Below are 15,086 nucleotides of genomic sequence, written 5' to 3'. Positions count from 1 at the left end.
GATGAAATCCTCGAAGGACTCAACCTTAACTGCTAAATTAATGATCCCCATAACTTCTTATCATTATAAATAAATGTAATAATTATACGTCGCATCGCACATATGCGTGATGGTCCTTTGAAATGAATCTTTTGATTTTCCCGATCAACGATCAACAATAAATCACATATCATAGATCAGGAGGTTCATCGGTCAAGCTTAACGTTTTCCGTTGGTAGCCTCGAATGCGATAAAGGTAAGTAGTATAATAAGGTGGAGGGATAATCAGCGAATCTATTGTTTTTTCATTTATTATTGATTTAAGGGTTAAGCCCGCTAATATACACTTTAACGACCTTTTCTCGTAAAGCGCACTTTCCTTTATGATATCGGATCGGTGAATTTGAAAGGGCTTTTGCTATGTGTCACATGGTATGTGCAATGGCCGATTACGATTGTGTTATTGCATTGGGGGTTACATATAGACCTTTGGGATGCATATTTGTTCAACTTTACGATTTTCGATCTCCAATTTCATTATTGCATCGGAGATTTGCTTATGAGAGCTTCTAAAAAAGGATATGACATATTATAGTACATTTGTTTTAACAAAAGGTTTTGGATATTATTTCTATCGGATCGGACCTTTTGATAAGGATTTCCATGTGTTATGTGACTAAATCCAAGCATGCGATTATTGTTGAATTATTGAATTTAACTAAGTCTTAAAAAAGGGACCCATTTCTATTTAAAGTTTTTGATAAAAATTTTGAAATGGGGGGTTGTTGTACAACACAACAATTGGCGATTCACTGGAAGAAACAATTATCTCTGAGAAAGTAATGCAATATTTATGACTTTCTTAATTTGGAAACCTTTGAGGAAAAAGAAGTCAATCTAAGAATAATTAGATAAACATTAACTCTGAATATAATGAAAAAATATTTTTTGCAATTTCTTTCCAATCTTAAAAATAAAAACATTCTAAGTTTATTTAAGCCTTGATTGGTTGATAAAGATAAAACAAGGGGATTTTTTCAACTTATTTTTTATGATGACTCTGTTGTCATAGGTAGTGCCTCTACTGCCAACAAACATTTATAGTCTCGACAATGTTACCTTTTAACCATTTAATCATTCATTGTCCCATCCATCTAAGAGTATAACTTTTGAGAGATAATCCAAAAAGATATGTTTACACATATTTTTTTCCCTTTTGTATTTTATCTTCTTTATTTCTTTTAAAAGATAAAAAGCCATTGTCCTGGTTTGGTGGCCAGTTGTTGACAATGTCATTCACTGGTTATAATTGAACTGAACAAGCTAGCTCATGATGAGACCCCTTATCTTATAATTATAAGCCATTACCCTATTTTGATATGCAGTATTGGTAATGTCAGTTTAATTAGTTCTCTATGATCATGGTAAGCAGGCTCGTAAGGAGACCTCTTATCTTTTATATCAAACATATTTTAGAATTACACTCTGGAAGAATCATAAATTTTGTGGATGGGGTGAATGATTTACTCCTTAAGAGTGTATGGATGACAATTTAAGAGTTGTAGATGCTAGGTTTGGATAAGTCTTTGCTTTTTACAGATAACCTCATTTGGGCTTTTAAAACTTGAAATGATTTACAATATTTTCAAGGCTTGTAAAAGGTTTTACAAATTTAAAAGAGGTTTTCAGAGTTTTATTTTTATCTAACTTCCTAGAACTGTAGTCTTTTCCTTAAAGGCTTCCATCTATCGAAAGTAAGTATTTACACTATTTTCTTGAATAACTTTCAAAATAGTAAAAGGTCAATGGAAGACTATTTACAACCTTATTTCCTAGATATAAAAATTCAAACAAACAAAACTACAAATTGAATATTTACAAGTAAGAAGGGGTTACCTCCTTAAGTAAAGATTTTTTTCAAGATAAGCCCATTGATAGGAAGAGAATCTCTCTTTCCTGATAGATCCTGTAATATGAACATTGATGGGCCTATCTTCTCGATGATTTGAAATGGTCCTAGCCACATCTTCTAAAATTTAGTGTGTTTGCCTTTATCTTCGTGCACTTTGTCCCATTTCAAAACAAGATCACCAATTTGTAAAAATTTTGGGCCGGTAGAATTTGTATCAAAAGAAGATTTAATAATCTATTGATGTTTTGCATGTGTAATTCTTGCTTTTTCCCTTTCTTCTTCTAATTTAAGGATTTGATCATATCTTAATTGAATGGAAGAGGAGGGATTTTCTTCAATAAATTGCACTAGGTCCAGGGATGGGAGTGCTAAGTTTGTTGGTATAACAACTTCTTTCCCATATACTAAATAGAATGGAGAAGTACATATTGAGGCCTTCTATGTTATGTGGTCAGCCCATAATGCGAATATCAAAGACTTGTGCCAATTCTTTTGATTCTGATCAACGGTTCTCTTAATGATCTTGATAAGATTTTTGTTGGTTGATTATGCTAAACCGTTACCCTGAGGATAGTAGTTTGCAGAATATTTCAATTTAAATCCTCTCTTAATAGCAAATTCAAGTATGGTGTTTCTAGAAAAATAAGATGCATTATAAAAAATGAGAGCATTAGGTATGTCAAACCTGGTAATGATAAATTGATCTATGAATTCAATAATTGCCTCGGAGTTGGCTACTTTCAAAGGAATTGCTTATACCCACTTTGTAAAGTAATCCATGCCTGTAAGAATATATCTGTGCTGTTTGGAAGAATGTGGAATAATTTCTCCTATGATATCCAGTCCCCATTGTTCAATGTTGACTGGTTGCAAAGGAAAGGCTGACTTTCTTTGTCTTCCACTGGAAGTTTGACATGTTCTGCATTTCCTTACATATTCATGGGCATATTTGAATAAAGTGGGCCAATAATAACCAACATGTATAATTTTGTGAGCTATTGTATCACCTCCAAAATGTCCACCTGCAGGACCATTATGTAATTCCTGCAAGACCTTTTGTGCTTCAGTTTTTTCAAGGCATCTTAACAAAACCAAATAATAATTCCTTCTAAACAACACATCATCAATAATCTAGAAGTGTTTAGCTTCAATCTTAAGGCACATTTATTTTTGTAATAGAGATTAGAAGGAGCGTATCCATTTTTCAAATAAAATAACAAATCTGCATATTGAGATTCAAGGTTGATGATACTTATCTCATTGATTTCCTCAATATTGTTCGAACCTTCATGTTCCTGAATGTTAGAAGCTCTTGCTAACAACCTGCAAAAACCTTGACCTTTCACAATTTTCACTGGTTTAATATCTAAATCATATTCTTGTAACGTTGTAACCCAGTTGGCCCTCTTCTCTCCCACTTCCCTTTGGACTAGTAATTGTCTCACTGCCGAGAATGGGACTATTACTTTTGTATGAGTCTTTAGGAGGAATGGCCTAAAGTGTTTAATAGATTTGAACACAACGAAGGCTTGCTTTTCTACTTCGGAATAATTAAGTTCAGCACCTTGTAGATTTGAACTGAAAAAGGATATGGATGCTTCAACTTGCTGATCATTGATTTGTGTCAACACAGCTGCATAGGAAGTATCAAATGCTAAGGTATATAAAATAAAATGATTGGAAAAATTTGGAATGTTTAATGCAGGAGCACTTATGATTGCCTGTTTGATTGAATCAAAAGCTTCATTTTATTTATGTCCCCATTTGGTCACTGAAGTTTTCTTAATCATGGTCTGTAATGGTAAAACAATCTGTGAAAAATCAAGAACAAATCTTTTTACAAAATTTATTTGACCTAAGAATGATTGCATTGATTTTTTATTGTGTGGAAGAGGAATATCAAAAATCTCCTTGATCCTTTCTGGATCAATATAAATGCCATCTTTGGATACAATAAAACCCAAGAGTTTACCTTGATCAAGAGAAAAAAATGATTTCTTGGGATTTAATGAAATCCCATACCTTTTACAGCGTTCAAAGATTTGTTTCAAATCATGCAAATGATTTGTTCTATTCTTAGAAAAGACAGTTATGTCATCTAAATAGACAACTACTGACTTATTAATCAAACCTTTAAATGCTATATCCATTTCTCTTTGAAAGGTAACCCCAACATTAATTAATCCGAAAGGAATTTTCTGGTAAGCATATGTTCCCCACTTAGTTCTGAAAGTAGTCTTCAGTCTGTCATCTGGATGCACCAATATTTGATTATATCCAGAAAAACCATCCAGAAAAGACATTAATTCGGAACCAGCTACTGAATGAAGAGTTTGTTCCATTGTTGGTAGTGGGAAGTTATCCTTTTGGCTAGCCTTATTAAGATTTCTGAAATCAATGAAAATTCTAATGTCACTGTTCTTCTTTCTAACAGGTACTAAGTTAGAAACCCATTTTGAATGTCTAACAGGGAAAATTATCTTAGCTTTCAAGAGTTTGTTTAACTCTGCTTTGATCTGACTTTCTAGGTTCGGATGAATTTTCCTCAATTTTTGCTGCATTGGTTTCTCTTTAGAAATCATTGGAATTGTGTGTTGTATGATATAAGTATCATATGTTTTTAAGTCATCATAACTCCAAGAGAATTTTTTTTTTATCTATTCAATAGTTTGATAAAGGAAAATCTTTCTTCTGAGGTGAGTCCTAATCCTAGATTAATATTTTGCGGTTTGGCCTCACTGCCAAGATTTATTAATTCAAACCTCAAAGTAGAACTTTGAAGTTTTGAATTAGTAACTTGTTTAAACCTATCCTTGATGTCATAAAGATCCTCAAGCTTGACTACTGATTTAGGTATGGAATTCTCCTCAGGTCTTTGCTTTATTTGAAGATCATGATCACTCTCATCAATAATCTGATCGTCATAGGATTTCTCAGAGGTTAAGAAATTCAAAATGTCCTTGTCATGATTAAATACTTGCCAATTGGTGACATTGTCTGGAACCGATGGTTTAAAAATCAATTCGACTGAAAACCTATCAGGTCTATAATCCTCAGATGGGAGGAGCTTAGAAGCAACATTGGCTAATAAATTAGTTGCTGTGTTCTGAGATCTAGGAATGGGAGAGATATTAAATGCTAGAAAATGAGATATAAGGTCTTGCACCAAGGACTGATAATGCTTGAGATGTCCGGAAAGGCAATGAATAGTATTCCTTACTTGTTTGATAACAATCTCGAAATCACCGAATACTTTTAGATATTGCACTTTCAGGCCTATTGCTTTGTACAATCCTTGTATTAATGCCTCATATTCAGCAGTATTATTTGTACACTCAAATTCCAGTCTACATGATAGCATAGTTTTTTCCCCCTCAGGACTAACTAAAATACATCCTGCTCCTACACCATCATTAGATTTTGACCCATCGAAATATAAAGACCAAAATACAGGCTTATCTACAGTTTTATTTATAATTTTTTCAACAATAGTAACACACCTAGATGTATCTGTATGAGAAAATTTTTCTATTTGCGATGTGAAACTATTAACCGAAAAAGGTGATAATTGAGCATTAAAATTACCAAAGAATGATTCTGTTGAGTAATTCCAAAGAATGTTATTATTGAAAGCTATGGGTTTATTTTCCTGCTCAAACTCCGTTACAGTATGGGTCATGTGCTTCTTCCAATCGATCTTAATTTGATTTGGTTTCCCTTTATAGGGAAGCCACATATGAGACCAATCAGTAGAAATGTAACCATGGAGTTTCTCAGACTAATCCCAGCTTAAAATTAACCCATAAAACTCAGGGATGTCAGCAATCAATATATCAATTCTCTAAACAACTCTAGGATCAGCTAATAACCTAATGGTAACTGAATTGATCTCTCCTAATACTTGAACCTTAGTTTGATCCAACTGAATAATATGTACTATGGATTTTTGGGGCTCAATATTTAATTTTGAGCAAACCAAAGTTGGCATTATGTTTGATGAAGCCCCTGAAACTATTAAGCAATTATGCATATTTCTATTGTAAATGTCATAGGTCAAGAGAAAAGTAGGGGTATGAGAATTAGATCTATCTCCAATCAAAACAACATCAGTAGCTTCTACTCTATCTGATGGTGGCTTACCTGTTCCTTTAGCTGCCTTGGACAGTACAACATTGGGAAGAGGAGAAGAAGGTACTGCATTTAATTCTTTGAGTAGTAATTTCTGTTGATGTTTGAGCTTGCTAAGCTCAAATAAAGAGATATTTGCTCTAGTCTTCTTCATGTCTTCTATGATGTTGTAATCCATAGAGTCAGAGACTACTAATGTCTTGGATGGTGAGGGTGGATTGGAAGATGATGGTTGATTTTGAGTAGGCACTTCTGTATATTTCTTTAAAGGAGCCTTATCTTTGGTAGTGGGACTTACATTTTTCTTCTTTTGAGTTGGTTGAATAGGCTTTGCAGCTACTTTACTCCTGGTACTTACTGGGAAAGCTTCCTGTTCACTTTCGGTATCTGAATTAGGAAAAATGAAGTCCCACATACCATGGCATTCAATAACCTCATCTTCCTTAGTTTCCTCTGATGACAAGATTGTGCCTTCATCTTCATCATTATTCGGATCTGATTCTACATTAGATATAGAATTAGGCGGTTTTGATTCAACTCTTTTGAAGTTTCTAAATGGATTTTTAGTGGAGGTTTTGGCTACCTGTTTCTTAATTTCTACCATTTCATTTGACATAGCCTTTAAAACCTTTTGTGGACTCTCCATATCATATGGATCTTTAGCCACTTTTTTCTTTGAATCATCTTTAAAAGCAATTTTTTTGGACTTTCACTCTTCAAGAGTGGTTTTCTTCTCTAAAGCGATGATACGTTTTTCAATGGCGATTGCTTCTTTCATATTCTCTGCTAAAGTGGGATTTGCATCCCTATCAACGAAGATTTCTATATTTGAAGGTAAGGCAGATATATACCATTCACTTCGAACCTCTTCACAAGGCTTAGACATGGCAGGAATCTTATTTAAGAGCTTATTAAATCGCGAGTTGAAATCTTTTATAGGTTCTCTTGATTCAGTTTTAAGGTTTGAGAGATCATTGATTAATGTCGTTGTAGACCTATCATCACCGAATTTAGTCAAAAACTATTCTTGGAAAGCATTCCAACTAGTAATGGATCCTACTGGTAATGAAAAATACCATGATCCAGCTGCTCCTTGTAAGGTATATGGGAAAATCCTAACAACAACATCTTCTTCTATCACTCCATTTAAGTTTATTGACAACATGAAGTTGTTTATGTGTTCTTCTGCCAGTATGCCTATATTTGGGTTAAAATTTGGCAACCATTTTTCAAGATGAGCTGGAAATTGACTCATGGGTGTAGGCATTGCAACTGCCCCTGGATTTGTCCATGGCCTCAGTTGTGTTTGATTGTGTTCCATTGTTGAGCTAATAGCAGAGGAAAGTGAGGATGAAGTTACAAGTGGTTGGGAAGAAGATGTTGGAGTTCCAGTACCCTATTGGAGAATAATATGAAGTTGGGGAGTGGATGATTGACTTTGCAATGGGTTGGATGAAATGGATGATGATGATGAAAAAGTCTCACCATCAGACTCTTCAAGTGTCTTCCTTGCTCTTTTCCTTTTAGGCATAGGAAATTATGTTGGTTCAATACCAAGCTTTTCACTCTGTAATCTTGTAAGAGGATGAGAAGGAATGTATTGTGAAGTTACACTGCCTTGAGATAAGTTAGACTTCTCTGGGTGATATTGAAAATCCTTAAATTTTATGAATTAAAGATTGGACTTCAGGAGGTTCAAGAGTGGATTTTTCTGATATGTTCAGGTTTTCAGCAGTGGTCGATGCTTTTTCAACTTCTCGCTTAAAAATTGGAGATTTAGAATGCGAGGGAGAAGTCGGGGGAGATGTTGAGGGAGATTTACTCTTGGAATGGGCTATGGATTTACATTTACTCGCCATTCACAATTCAGGCCCTCCTTCTAGCGCCAAAAATGTTGATGCCTCTAAAATCGTTGCATCAACATCGGGGAAAACCACCCGGTCCAGACCTTAGTGTAGCTCCTTTTCCGTTTGGTGTGGTGGCTCCAACTGGATGTAATGGTACTAGTTTCCCAGTGATATATGAGTTGATGGGTGATTGGTTTCTAATGTATAATGAGGGTGATAAGTGAATTACTTTATAGTGCAAAAATACAAGGATAACAAATCTATCCTGGGTTTTCTTCTAACAATGCGATTCTTGATTGTTTCTATTAACAAATAACCATAAAGATGACTTATTCATAAAATAGAAATATGCATTCATTTGATGATTACTTTTTTTAATCAGTTAAACAAAGTAATAATAAAAACATTATCGCATTGATCATAATATATCACTGACATATATATTAAAAAGATAACAATTCTGAAACATTCAAAAGTGACAAGTTAAAGAATTGATTTTAAAAACATATATACATATCAATAATAGCAAAGTTGATAAATGTTCATTCACATAAAGAAATAAGACAAAAGCATAGATAATAGTACCATATGCATTTGGATTCTCCCGATGTAAACAACATTCAAACTCTACCTTCTAATTTGGGAATGCCTTCAAAAGACACAATAGTGCAAATCTCATAAGAGCCTCTTTGTCAAAATGCAGAACTTTGATCCAGTCTTTTATAAAAAATATATATCAGAAGTACAGTAGTGAAAATTCCGAGTTAAGTTTTAATACAAAATTGCAAACCCTTTCTAAAAACATGAAAGGGTTTTTAAATACTAATAATGATAACAAACTATGAATTAAAATCGCTATGCGCTGGTATAACTAAAGACACATAAATCTAGGATTTATCCTGAAAAAAGCAGTGTTGCGGCAGTCGAATGGATTCACTATATCAACTTCTTTTCTTGAGATTGTAGTTGACAGATGGCGAGCATAGGCTAGATTTCCGGTGGCTGATTCATCCTGGAGTGTAGTTGAGCTGTATAGGTGGCATCGAAGAGTTATGAGACCATGTAGTTGACTGCATCCGAGAGACACTTCATTTCCATTTTCTGACTGTGTGGTTTGACAAGGAAAAACCATAATGTTTCCCATGTCAATCTTTGGATTCCTCCAATTAATTTTTCCCTTTGTGTCAGCTCTTGTTTCCAATGTTGTTCTAACAATTTTACCTTTGGGAGTTTACCTGGAGAGCAATCTGTAATCATATTAGACATATGCAAACTGTTGTTTATCAATTTGACTAGATTATTTGTTACGGCTTTGCCTCTGGACGTGGCTCTTTCAGCTTTCATTAATAGAGACTCCCATTCAAAAAACAAGATTTCCTTATGTGATTCTTGTATCCTTGGTAGATTGGCAGCTTTTCCTTCCTTTGAATCTTTCCATGATAGAAAATTGGTTAATTTTTCATCTGCCTTATCTAATTCAAGCCTAGCATCCACTAATTTTTCAATCATAGATGCAAAGATATCACATAAGGGGGCGGCAAATGATATATTATGATATAGAATATCCAATTGTTGGGACAAAGCCTTGGTTATTTCCAGGGCTTTTGTTCTGGATTAATTTACTTGTGGATATACTTGGAATCGTTCTATCTGGTCTTTCATTTGCACAATTTGTTCTTCTTTTGATTTATTCTCCTGCTCACTCAACAACTGTAGTCTGCTCAACTCCTGAGACAACTCTTGTTGTTTATGGAGGTTCTGTTCATCAATCCTCTGCTTTTCCAGTTTTAACTGCTCTTTTAATTGTTCATTTAGTTGCCTCTATACTATCATCTACCACTCAAGTTGATCTATCTTTTGTTGTTGTCCTGACGATTGTGCTTCTAGTTGGATGATTTCCTGGTATTTTCCCTCGTCAGGTGGCTAACCTCTGAGGCCTTATCCATTGTCGTTGTTGTATAAGCTCCTGCATACTATGACAGTTTTGTTAAATCTTCAGAGGGATTGACCTCTGCTTTCCATACCACGTTCATCATCTCTGCCTGAGGAGTCAAAAGAGGACTTTGATCAATTTTCCTCTTCTTCCTCTGTCTTTTGACTACAGCCCTATGCTTTGGACTGTAGAAGACATAAAGTGGTGGTATTTCTTCAATTTGCAGTACAATCTCCTCAGTAGGATTCTCGGGAATAACCTCCATGTCTTGCTGAAACCTGGGTGGCCCGCTTGTTCCTTGTATTGGAACTGTGTTGATTTCTGGACTTTGCACTGTAGCCACTTCTGGTGTAGTGAAACCTTGGGATTTATCAGGGCTACTGATGATTGAATCAAACTGTTCCCATTCCTTGATTAACTTGGGATCAATATCAATATCTGTATCGAAGAAATGAGCACCAAGTTGGAATTGAAACCCTGAGCTCGGAGCCGACATGCACAGCTAGGGTTCTGTGCTCCTGGTCTTCCCCATCGAAGCGCTCTCGTTCTACAGAAGCTGGCATTTCTACTAACGGCACCATGATGCCGCTCTCCGGAGGGGAGGGCATGGCCCCCTCTCCCCCTTACAATCCAAATACTGACAAGTCAACCAGCACAGACGAAAATGCCAGTCCCGGTTCTGAACCACTGGCAGAGTAGGAAAATGATCAAGTCAAAAATGATGAAGGCGACTTCGATACCAGCCCATCTACAGCCAAAGACAAAGGCTCTGACCAGAAAAAATCCATGGCAAGACCCAGATCTTACTCTATTACATGCATCCCCAAAATGGTAGAAAGAATCAAAATAGATCTCCCCAGTCAGCGCATCAACAACAAGATTCAATACATGCGGGATCATGCCCTCATAGGCAAGTTTCTAGGCTTTTGGCCTACTAAAAAAGCCCTGCAAGGCTGGATTTCTTCCAAGTGGAAGCCAAAAGGTCAAGTTACTCTGCACCTTGGACCTAAAGGCTTCTTTACCGCTACTTTGAACTGTCTGGAGGATAAAACGTGCATCTTCGAAGGAGGCCTGTACTTCTTTAACTTTGCCGGCCTGTACCTACGTGATTGGGTTGAGAGGTTCAATCTAGACAAGGAAGACTTTAACTGGGCTCTAGTATGGATTCGAATGTACTCTCTTCCACTGGAATACTGGAATGAGGATACACTGAAGAACATCGGCAACAGCTTAGGGGGCTTCATCAAAGTGGCATAGGAAACAAAAAGCCGAAGATACACCTCATACACCAGGATTTCTGTCCACATGCATCTAGCCAAAGCTCTGACTGACTCGGTAAGCTTATTTCATGATGATTATGAATGGGTTCAAACTATAGACTACGAGCATATTCCCTTTCGCTGTAGGAAGTGCCATGAACATGGCCATCTCTTTAGGGATTGCCCTCTGAATCTGTAGTCCAAAAATACTATCATAGAAGCAAGTAAAGATGCTAAGGGCTTTACAAAAGTCCCAAATAGAAGAAGGCATGCTAAGAGACCCCCTATGGACCCTGAAAATATCAAGAAACCTACTACCTGAAACAGTTTTGAAATCCTGACTGCCTCGGATAGCATGGAGGACAACCCCTCAATCCCCCTTGCAGGTCCATCTCCCTCTTCGCCCCCTCATTCGCCCAAGTCTTCAGATCCACTCCAGATCTCCAAAGCCATCATCACCCCAACCTCCACATCCAATTTTATTAAAGACAAAGATACAGATCCACCATCCTCCAACATGGAGTTAGATGCAACCTTGGCACTAAGCATGCAACAACATTCAAAGGAGGAAGAACAGAACACCCCAATTCATATGGAGGAGGAACCAAAAAGTGTGGATCTGGTAGGACTGGACATACTTAAGCTGGAAGTAGCATGCAGACAAAAGGAATACAAAAATATACAAACTCGTGAGATAGAAAGGCTAGAAGAAGTGTTAACTAGAGCAAAGCAGAACAAATATCTAGGCATTCAAGCAGGCAGTCATTAGGATGGGAAAGAAATCTTGAAAGAGACAAAGAAGCGAGGATGCAAGACAAATCTGTAGAGGATTATCATCCTTGGAGAAATGTTGGTGGATTCTGGTAGATTCCCCAAGCTGACCAAGTTCTACAAAGCTCTTCCCCATAGTTCCCCATGAAGTTAGTCTCAAGGAATGTGCGAGGGCTCAATATCCCTACAAAACACAGGATGATCAAAAATATGATTCAGCAAGATTGGCCTTCTATAATCTACCTTCAAGAAACAAAATGCAATAGCATAGTTCTGGAAAAAATACTAAATAAAGCCTGGCCAGGATGCAGGTCAGTCTCTGTAGATGCCTCTGGAGCTTCTGGAGGGCTCGCAATTATATGGAATCCTCAAGAACTCTACCTTCATGACTTTCATGCCTCCCATTTCTTCATACAATACACCTTCCACCTGATTGGAACAAATAGCCATGGTCATCTATCCAATGTGTATTTTCCGCAAGAACTACAGAAAAAACTGGATCTGCTTGAAACTATTTCTAAACTCAATGCTAATAGATGCTTTCCCTTCTGGATATGTGGAGGTGATTTTAATATCATTACCTCTCTGGAGGAAAAGTCTGGCAGACGCTCGAGACTGGATGAAGATAGCAACAACCTCAAAGACTTCATTCACCGGAATCAATTAATGGACCTTCATACATCCAATGGCATTTTTACTTGGACCAATAAAAGACGGGGTTCACAGCAAATTGCTTCCAGACTGGACCGATTTCTTATGACGGACAACGCTATTCACATGGGAGGAGACTTTCACGCCTCCATCTTGCCTCAGGTAGGCTCAGACCATTGGCCCATCTTATTACAATGGTCGCGACCGGGTGTCAGGAGTAATAGACCATTTCGCTTTGAAGCATTTTGGTTTTCACATCCTAATTTTAAAGATGTGGTACTTGATGCCTTGAAATCTTTCAATCCAAGGAGCCAAAATGTACCAGTTTCAGCAGAAGCTAAAATTTCTCAAACAAGTGATTAAATCCTGGAATTGTACACAGTTTGGAAATATTTTCAATGATCAGAAGTTGTTGGAGGAACAAATGAATACTCTGCAACAACGCATAATCTATGAGGGTAGAACCGAAGACTATGAGCTACAGGAGAAGTCGCTCCTAGCCAAGATTGAAACTCGACGGAAGCAAGAAGAAATGTTGTGGCGCCAAAAATCCAAAGTCAGATGGCTCAAGGATGGAGAGAAAAACATCAAATTCTTCCATAGAACCACAATTCAAAGGAGAATGCACAATCACATCGCCTTCATCAAAAATAAGCATGGAGAATGACTGGAAGCGCATGAAGAAATGGAACAAGAATTCAAAGAGTACTTTCAGGACATCCTGAAAGAGCCCCTAGGTAGCAGAACTCCGGCAATACAATCTATTATGCAACACATACCAAAGATCATCACGTAGGACCGCAACAAAACGTTGCTCCTGCCAATATCAATGCAGGAGGTGGAGGATGCGCTAGCCCAATTAAAAGACGGCAAAGCTCCAGGACCTGATGGCTTTACAACCAATTTTTTCCACGCCTTTTGGGAGCACATTAAAACAGAGGTATGGGAACTTGTAGAAGAGGCAAGATCAATGCACTGGATCCTCCCCTCTCTCAATTCCACCTTCATAGTGCTTGTGCCTAAGGTGGAAGATTCCAGCACTCCAGATAAATACAGGCCTATTTCCCTCTGTAATGTAATCTACAAACTCATCTCAAAAATTCTGGCAAATAGGCTAAAACCTCTCCTCCCCCTCCTCATCTCTCCAGAGTAGACAGGGTATGTTGAAGGGCGCTAGATTCTGGATGGCATCATACTTTCACACGAAGTGATTCATTCGCTCAAGGTCCTAAAAAAGCCAGGTATGATTCTCAAGCTTGATCTTTCCAAAGCATTCGATAAACTCAGTTGGTCCTATATCAATCAAATGCTTTTAGCTTTTGGCTTCAGCGCTACCTGGACGCGTTGGCCCATGAATCTGATTTCCTCCCCCAGTTATTCCATCCTTCTGAATGGTTCCCCCTCCTCGCCTTTCCGTCCCTCCCGCGACATTCGCCAAGGTGACCCTCTCTCTCCATTCCTCTTTGTGCTTATGGCTGAAGGTCTCAGTTGTCTCCTTCACTCTGCTATCTCCTCTCACTCTCTAAAGGGAATTTCTCTACTTGGACTTTATCCCCTCTCTCACCAACAGTTTGTTGATGATACAATGCTCTTTGGCCATCCTTCTGTTCATGAGGCCTCCGTCCTCCTTGACCTTCTTAATCTATTCTTCGAAGCCTCAGGCACCTCCATCAATGCCGCCAAATCCCAACTCTTCTTCTTCAATACTCGCAGTCTTTCTCAAAAGAATATCGCCAGGATATTGGGGTATCCCATAGCTACGCTTCCCTCAAAATACCTTGGAGCTCCCCTGATAATCTCTGCCATAAAGCATGCCTCCTGGAGAACTCCCCTTGACAAGCTAGATTCCAGGCTTTCCTCCTGGACCTTCCGCTCTCTCAATATCGCCAGCAGGCTCATTCTCATAAAATCCGTTCTCCAAGCCATGCCCTTGTATTTATTCTCCATATTGGTAGCTCCCAAATGGGTTCTGAAGAGTATTCGTAATCTCCAAAGGAATTTTCTATGGGGCTCCTCAGGTCTCAATAGAAAATGGGTGCTTGTCAAATGGACTGAGGTCTGCTTACCGAAATCAATTGGTGGTTTTGGTCTAAGGGCTCCTCCACAGCAACAACACTATGGGTCTCCAATCCGCACTCTCCTTGGGCTCGCATATGGCACACCAAGTACACCCCAGGAAGGCCTCTGGAGGAGCTCATTCGCATAAACATCACCATCCCAGGCTCTTTAATTTGGAACGCTGCTAGAAAACACAGTGTCTTCATTCAATCACACAGTTTTTGGGAAATACACTCTGGCACCACAACAAGATTTTGGGAAGACTCATGGTAGCAACTCCCCAAACTTGCTGCTCTTTTCCACAAACCCAAATGGCAATACACCATGCAACACAGTGATCAAACCTAGGTTTATCAATTCTGGCAACAACACTCCCTTCAAGGCTATCAACAATGGAGATCAGCAGACACATGGCAAGAGGAAACCTTTGAAGAGATTGAACAGGAGCTCAACTTGAGGAAAATAAAGCTCTCGAATCAAAGGGACAAAATCCGATGGGGATATACACCAAAAGGTACATTCACAACCAGGGAGGCATACCAAATTCT

General features: G+C 37.8%; 1 pseudogene; it reads right to left on the bottom strand.

Annotated features, from left to right (window-relative positions):
* LOC149180434 (ubinuclein-1-like) overlaps window positions 1–10,295 on the bottom strand; it is a 54,370-nt pseudogene extending 44,075 nt beyond the window's left edge.
* Window positions 10,296–15,086: the final 4,791 nt, after the last annotated feature.

The sequence above is a fragment of the Pinus tabuliformis genome, chromosome 3_2, assembly GCF_031772625.1.
Source record: "Pinus tabuliformis cultivar Carrire ecotype Pingquan chromosome 3_2, CPIR1, whole genome shotgun sequence".
In the NCBI taxonomy this organism is placed as follows: Eukaryota; Viridiplantae; Streptophyta; class Pinopsida; order Pinales; family Pinaceae; genus Pinus; species Pinus tabuliformis.
The sequence above is the reverse complement of the archived record's forward strand: the minus strand, read 5'-3'. Positions and strand labels throughout refer to the sequence as shown.